The sequence below is a fragment of the Ictalurus punctatus genome, chromosome 23 (assembly GCF_001660625.3).
Source record: "Ictalurus punctatus breed USDA103 chromosome 23, Coco_2.0, whole genome shotgun sequence".
Taxonomy (NCBI): domain Eukaryota; kingdom Metazoa; phylum Chordata; class Actinopteri; order Siluriformes; family Ictaluridae; genus Ictalurus; species Ictalurus punctatus.
Genome location: NC_030438.2, coordinates 3,683,794 through 3,691,432, shown reverse-complemented (window position 1 = coordinate 3,691,432; position 7,639 = coordinate 3,683,794). Strand labels below are relative to the sequence as shown.

Here is a 7,639-nt window from a genome sequence, read left to right as displayed (position 1 = left end):
GGGGGTAGTGTATTTGTACCAAAAGAACAATAAGCAGCAAATATGATATTTACTTTGTATTTACTATATACGTGTGTGTACACACACACATATGTATGTGTATGCGTATATATATATGTGTGTGTGTATATGTATATACGTATATGTGTGTGTGTGTGTGTGTATATATATATATATATATATATATATATATATATATATATATATATATATTATATATATATACATACACATATACACACACAATATATATATATGTTGCATTTTTGTGGTGTTATGTGGCCCAACACAAAGCAAAGTTACTGTTACCACTTTATTTCTCTTACCCACAGCAAATTATCATCAATTAAAACTTAATTTATTAAATTATGACACATCATATGTTTAAGCATTATCATTACATGTGACATTGCGGAACGTCCACAAGGCAAGTTACACCATATGCCCAAAAGTGTGTGGACACCTGACCATCACTGTTGCTACAATTGGCAACATCAACTTGGAGCACACAATTGTCTAGGATGACTCTGTATACTGTAAAATTACAATTTCCCATTCCCATTGGTTCTGAGAGGTCCAAACCTGTTCCAGCATGACAGTGCCCCTGGACACAAAGTGACCTCCATGAGCCCTGACCTCAACCCCACTCAACACTTTTGGGATTAATCGGAATGCCGACTGAACACCACTCCTCCTCACTCCAAAATCTAGTGGAAAGCCTTCCCAGAAGAGTGGAGGTTATAACAGGAAAGGGGGAGTAAAACTGGAATGGGATGTTCAACAGGCAGTGTGATGGTCAGGTTTCCAAAGTTTTGACTGTATAGTGTAGTTCCTGTTATCATTTACATTATAGCAGCTATAAACAGTCATTCCCTCAGCAGAAAATGAGCCTCACAATGCTTACAAAGCACATCCATTACGTTTAAAATAAAAAAGGCCCAGTGAAAAATCCAGTTTTCAAAGAAAAATAACAATAAAAATCCAAAATGATGACTATAACCAGTTACTTATTATATAGCTTTGTAACTTCAGTGCAAAATTAAAGGATTTTTTTAGTTTGTCCTAGGAGTGACCAATAAGGAACCTGACATCTGTTAATCTGCTAAAATCATGATTGTGTTTGCGGCTGTCGTAGCTAGGCCTCTTGTACTAATTAAGTGTCTAATTCATTAGACGCTGGTGGGAAAAGTGAGGTCATGCAAACATCAATGCCTATGTTCACAGGATTGAGATATCAGCCCGTGTTTATTAGTATATTCATAGTATTACGTTCCTTATTTTCCTTGAAGCTTATTCCTGATTTTTGACAGTACAACGTAAGTGCTTTTCAAAACTCATCAGAAAACTAAATGGAATTAAAAAAAAATAAAAATTTGTTATGGCAAATCAAATTGGTTCAACGTGTCTTATTCAGTGATGTAATTGTTCTGTCTGTGATTAGAAAGAGACAGTGCTGTTCTTACACACTGTAATCATTTCACTTCTCCACCAGCAAGTGGCGCTGACGCCGTTTAAAGTGTTTACACTCACTTTTAAAAAGTGGATTAAGATGAACATTAATACAATCCACACAAATGTAAAATATAAAGTGCTGTGAAAAAAGTATTTCTGAATTCTTCTGTTTTTGTGTATATCTCATACTAGATTGTTTCAGAAATTAAAACTAAATCTAAGATAAAACTAAGGCAACCCGAGTAAACACAAAATACAGTTTTTAAATGATAATGATATTTATTGCAACAAAAAAGTTATCTAATACCAACTGGGCCTGTGTGAAAATGTTTTTGTCCCTGTAGTTACTAATTCCCCAAATCTATGAAACTGTATTCATAATAGGGTTGAGCTGGACTAGACACAACCAGGCCTGATTACTGCAAACCCTTTTCAATCAGAAAGACACTGGGCAAAAATGGCATCCATGGAAGAGAGGCGAGGTGAACACCACCGCTAACCCAGAAGAACATTAAGACTCGTCTGAATTTTGCCAAAACACACCTTGATGATCCTCAAACCTTTTGGGAGAATGTTCTGTGTACTGATGAGTCGAAAGTGGAACTGTTTGGAAGACAGGAGTCCCGTTATATCTGGCGTAAACCAAACACTGAATTCCACAAAAAGAACAACATACCTATGGTCAAGCATGGTGGTGGAAGTGTGATGGTGTGGGGATGCTTTAATCCTTCAGGATCTGGGCAACTTGCAGTAATTGAGAGAAACATGAATTCTGCTCTCTACCAGAAAATCCTAAAGGAGAATGTCTGGTCTTCAGTCCGTAAGTTGAAACTCAAGCGCAACCGGATTATGCAGCAAGACAACGATCCAGAGCAGAGGAGTAAGTCCTAGTCCTAGAAGTAAGTGAAAGACTGATCTCCAGTTATCGGAAGTGTTCGGTTGCAGTTATTACTGTTAAAGGTGGCACAACCAGATTTTAAGTTTAAGGGGACATTTACTTTTTCACTTTAGAGATAGATAGGTGTTGGATAACTTTCAATAAAAGAATAAATAATAAAATTGTATTGTGTGTTTACTCAGGTTGCCTTTGTTTGATGTTTTATTTCATTAGAAGATCTAAAACTATTTAGTATATAAGATATACAGTATATAAGATATAGATAAGATATATAACATATTTAGTATATAAGATATACACAAACAGAAGAAATGGGGCAAATACTTTTTCACAGCACTGTACTTGATAAAACAGAAAGAAAGCAAACGGGCACACCAGGCTTTAGTGTACATCACCCAGACTAGAGTGCATATCACCAGGAGAAGCAGCTGGAAGATGCTCACACACACACACACACACACACACACTGTTTTAAACCTGATATAATCACATGAGATTTGCTCCTTAAAATTATTTACTGTTATTTACTGTAAATATTCTCATTCAGTACTTAAAACATTTTACCCAATCAGATGTAAGAGCAATATAAAACAATAACAGTAAAAATAATGCAAGTTTAAGAGTTTAAGGGAAACAATCATTTTACAGACAAATCAGAAGCAGGTTAAAATTGAGTTCAGACCTGAAATAAACTCAGATTAAACTTAACGAAGTGTTTCTTCCTCTAGACATGAATTGTTATGATTTATTGTCAGGAAGAGAGACTCTCTCTCTCTCTCTCTCTCTCTCTCTCTCTCTCTCTCTCTCTCTCCATGTAACTCTCTTTATCTGTCTCACTCTCCATGTATTTCCCTCTCTGTTGCTCTTTCCATGTATCTCTGTCTGCCTGCCTGTCTCACTCTCCAAGTAACTCTCTATCTGTCTCACTCTCCATCTCTCTCTCTCTCTCTCTCTCTCTCTCTCTCTCTCAGTGTAAAGATCTATATGTCTTGCTCTCTCCATATAGCGCTCTCTCTTTGTTGCTCTCTCCATGTATCTCTCTGTCTCACTCTCCATGTATCTCTTTCTGCCTGTCTCTCTCCATGTAAGTCCCCAATATCTCTCTCCCTCTCTATCTATCTCTCTCTCTCTCTCTCTTGCTCTCTCTCTCCCTCTCTATCTCTCTCTCTCTCGCTCTCTCTCTCTCTCTCTCTGAACACTCAGTGACCTTTCCAACTCAGCTCCTGCGTTCCTGTCGCTGCTTTGAAGTTTCTCTGGTTTGAGCAGCTGCTTTACACTATTTTGGGTCCGGATTCCCTTCTCTCTCTCTCTCTCTCTCTCTCTCTCTCTCTCTCTCTCTCTCACACACACACACACACACACACACACATTAGTGCAGTGTATGGATGGTAGCAGTTAGATGGATGGTGGTGGATGAGTGTTAAGAATCTTAGTCATTAAGAGAGATCAACTCTATAACTGATATCTCTCCCTCGTGCAGCACTTCTCTTTCTTTAGATAATACATGCTGACTCTTTAGACATTTAGCTGTTGCAGGGATTCTCAAACTTTTTACAGACTCCTTTAATTGTAAAAAAAAAAAAAAAAAAAAAAAAGCAAAAAAACCCCTTTTGCTTCAGTACAGATTTATTATTATTATTTTTTTTTACAAATAAAATATTTATATGTATAATAATTTTTTGAGTATTTCTTGGAGCCATATATCTATCTATCTATCTATCTATCTATCTATCTACCTATCTAATTTTAATAATAATAATAATAATAATAATAATAATACTTTTTTGACTATTTCTTGGATATACATATATATATATAAATTCTGAATCCACACATAGAACCCATTTTAATTTGATGTGTTAATGAATTCTAGTTGACATTTATTCATTTATTAATCATCGTCAGTAACGGATTTATCCTGGGCAGGTTCATGTGGATCCAGAATCCATCCTGAGAGCACTGAGTGTGAGGCGGGCAAACACCCTGAATGTGATGCGAGTCCACGCACACGCACACGCTCCCACGCTCATTCACACCTAGTAGCAATTTAGCATGGCCAAGGAGGTGGGAGAAAACCAGCGGAGATGGGGAGAACATGCGAAAATCCACACAGACAGTAACACCAGCTCAGGACTGAAGCCGACATTATTAATAGGCAAAATATATTTAATAGCAGCGGGGTGTGATCGTGCAACTGCAATTTTGCAGATTCAAATAGTTTTCTGCAAAAAAAATAAAAATACAAGATTTCGCAGAGTTTTTGTGATTGTTGCGGCCAAAAATGCTTGATTTTCCTGCAGCTTTTTAAAAAATTTAGCGATTTTTGTGTCTTTTTTTTTTTTTTTTTAACAGCAGAACACCACTTGAATTGGCAAAACTGCAACTGCACGGAATTGTTGCGCACGCTCTTTCGCAGTGATATTTGCTGATCGACGAACGAGACCTTTTAGCTGTACTCGTGTTCGACGCACGTGAATCGAAGAGGGCTTTGGCTGAATGCACGTTGTGATGATGTCACATGACACGTCTTGGGCCAAATCATTTTGAGAAATTGCAGCCTCCTCCGAATAGTGCAATGGAGTTTGCTTGATTTTGCATTCATTTCTGCCAGAGCAAAATCAAGCATTTTTGGATGCAACAGTTAAAAAAAAAATTTTTTTTTAAAAATGCCGTGAAATCATGTATGGACTGAGTAACTATTCACTGTACTGTTTACTTTTTAAACACACACACACGGTGCGTTCTGACATCTTTCTATCATAGCGATCATTAACGTTTTCAGCAATTTGTGCTACAGTAGCTCTTCTATGGGATCGGACCGGACGGGCTAGCCTTCGCTCCCCACGCACATCAATGAACCTTGTGCGCCCATGACCCTGTCGCCGGTCCACCGGTTGTCCTTCCTTGGACCACTTTTGGTAGGTACTAACCACCGCATACCAGGAACACCGCACAAGACCTGCCGTTTTGGACATGCTCTGACCCAGTCGTCCAGCCATCACAATTTGGTCCTTGTCAAAGTCGCTCAGATCCTTCCGCTTGCCCATTTTTCCTGCTTCTAACATCCACATCGACTTCATCAACCGACTGTTCACTTGATTCCTAATATATCCCAAAAGAGGTGGTAGATCGAGGTACGTCTCATTAACAGTTAATGTGCTGTGACAATTTTGATTTCATATTTTAGTGCTTTTAGACTGCTAAAAATCTATTTAATATATTATCTATTATAATAGATATCTCCTGCAGAATAGCACGGTGTTGCCAAATCTGTACCTCTCTAAGTTAGTCAGTTATAGCTAGTTAGCTTTAGTTAGTTAAAGGGTTGGTGTTGGGTTCTGCCGCCAGCATATGCAGCTGTTAACCACCATTTAGGAAGCTAACTTGCAACTGTAGCTGTCAAGTTAAAAGCTAGTCATGATTCAAAATAACTAAGCTACAGCCAAATGACTCTTTTGTTAAAGTGGCTAGCTAAACTACGAGTGACTAAGTAAAGGTCGCTAACTACACTGAAGCTACTTTTTGTGGAAACGGTAACACTTTCGTTTTACTGTGCAGCTAATTTACACGCACACAGCATAAAATGGACTATTTAGAACCACGCTAAGCTCAAAGCAGCTTACCGTTAAACAAGCAACACATACAGAGGGGGTTCAGTTCACTACTCTAGGTTCAGCTGGTTTCTGGAAATATCTATCTAGCTAGATATGCTACTACACTGAAAAACATAGCTAGTTACTGGAAAAGCTATCGTGTTTTGAAATGTAGTTAAGCTAGTAGTATCGTTACTTGTAGGTAGCTACTTCCCAACACTGCTGTCAACATAGCACTAGAGTAACACTTGTTTTATTCTTAAGAACGGGGTTGTGGGGTTTTTTTTTGTTTTTTTTTGTGCGTCAAATTTCAAAGTAGAAACACAATCATTATTGTAATCTTATTTGATTCTTATATTTCTGCAAACATTTCAATTATGTAATCTTTATCATTCCAGGCTTGATGGAATTTACAAGAAAGATAATATACACTGTATTCTGTCAAACAGGAACAGCCCTTCCTGTCACATGATGATAGTACATATACTATACCCAGTTAGTACATTTGGTATGTCGTTGGCGTTCCAGTTCATCCCAAAGGTGTTCAGTGGGGTTGAGGTCGGAGTTCTGTGAAGGCAACTCAAGTTCTATCAACGTCAACCTTGGCAAACCATGGTCCTCACTTTGTACGCAGGAGTCATTGTCCTGCAGGAATACGTTTGGGCCTTAGTTCCAGTAAAGCAAACTTGTAATGCTACAGCATACAAAGACAGTCTATACAATTCTGTGGTTTGTGCAAAAGTTTGGGGGAAGAACCACATATTTTTATAGTGTACGTGCTGCTATTTACAGTCCCCTCCGAAACTACTGGAACGGCGAGGCCAATTCATTTGTTTGTGCCGTACACCAAAGACATTTGGGTTTGAGATCAAAACACGGATACGAGACGAGAGTTTAGGATTCCAGCTTTTATTTCCTGGTGTTTACATCTAGATGTGTTAACCAACATAAAAACCTTTCGTATCAGACCAATTTCAGGCTAACAAAAGTATAGGAACGGATTAATTAAAGTCAGTTTAATTGAAGTAAATAACATTTAATATTTGCATCAAGCATGCGACTGATTGACATCACCAAATTGTTGGGTTTCTTCATTTCTAACGCTTTTCAAGGTTTTTATCGCAGCCTCTTTCAGTTGTTGTTTGTTTCGGAGGGTTTCTCCCTTCGGTCTCCTCTTCAGGAGGTGAAATGTTGCTCACCTGGGTCAAGGTCTGGCGATTTACTTGGCCAGTCTAAAACCGTCCACTTTTCCTTACCTGTGGAACAAACACTACACGTCTCTTCCATTTTTTATTTTATTTTTTAACACATCGCATCAACTGTAAATCTGCCACAAGTCAGCAATAATCGATGACATCACTTACCTGACAGCAACTTCCAACGTATTTTGTTTTGAACTTTGTTTCACGTAAGTGTAATATAGTTGAGTGACAATCATCGTTATAACCTAATTAAATGTCTCAGTGGTAATGTCTGCTGGATGGAGTTATGATAAGTATGGGAAGATGACCTGCATGCTATTGATGTCTTGGCAATGCTTTTTTAAATAAACAGTCGGTGGGATCTGTTCACTGCTTACGAGCCGTAATCTAAATTTAGCAGCATGCTACAGTCTCGTCAAGGCCTCGGAACAAGTGTACGATTACACACGTGAAAGCAAATCTGCGAAAATCACAACTCTATATACGCTCCATGT

At 38.1% G+C, this 7,639-nt stretch overlaps 1 protein-coding gene across 1 annotated transcript in view; it reads right to left on the bottom strand.

The window, feature by feature from the left end:
• Positions 1-6,844: 6,844 nt before the first annotated feature.
• The window catches only part of jph1a (junctophilin 1a), a 41,071-nt gene continuing 40,276 nt past the window's right edge, over positions 6,845-7,639 (bottom strand). Inside the window, exon 6 of the mRNA XM_017453764.3 lies at positions 6,845-7,199. The gene's annotated coding sequence lies outside the window, so the exon portion shown is untranslated. The remainder of the gene's footprint in view (positions 7,200-7,639) is intronic.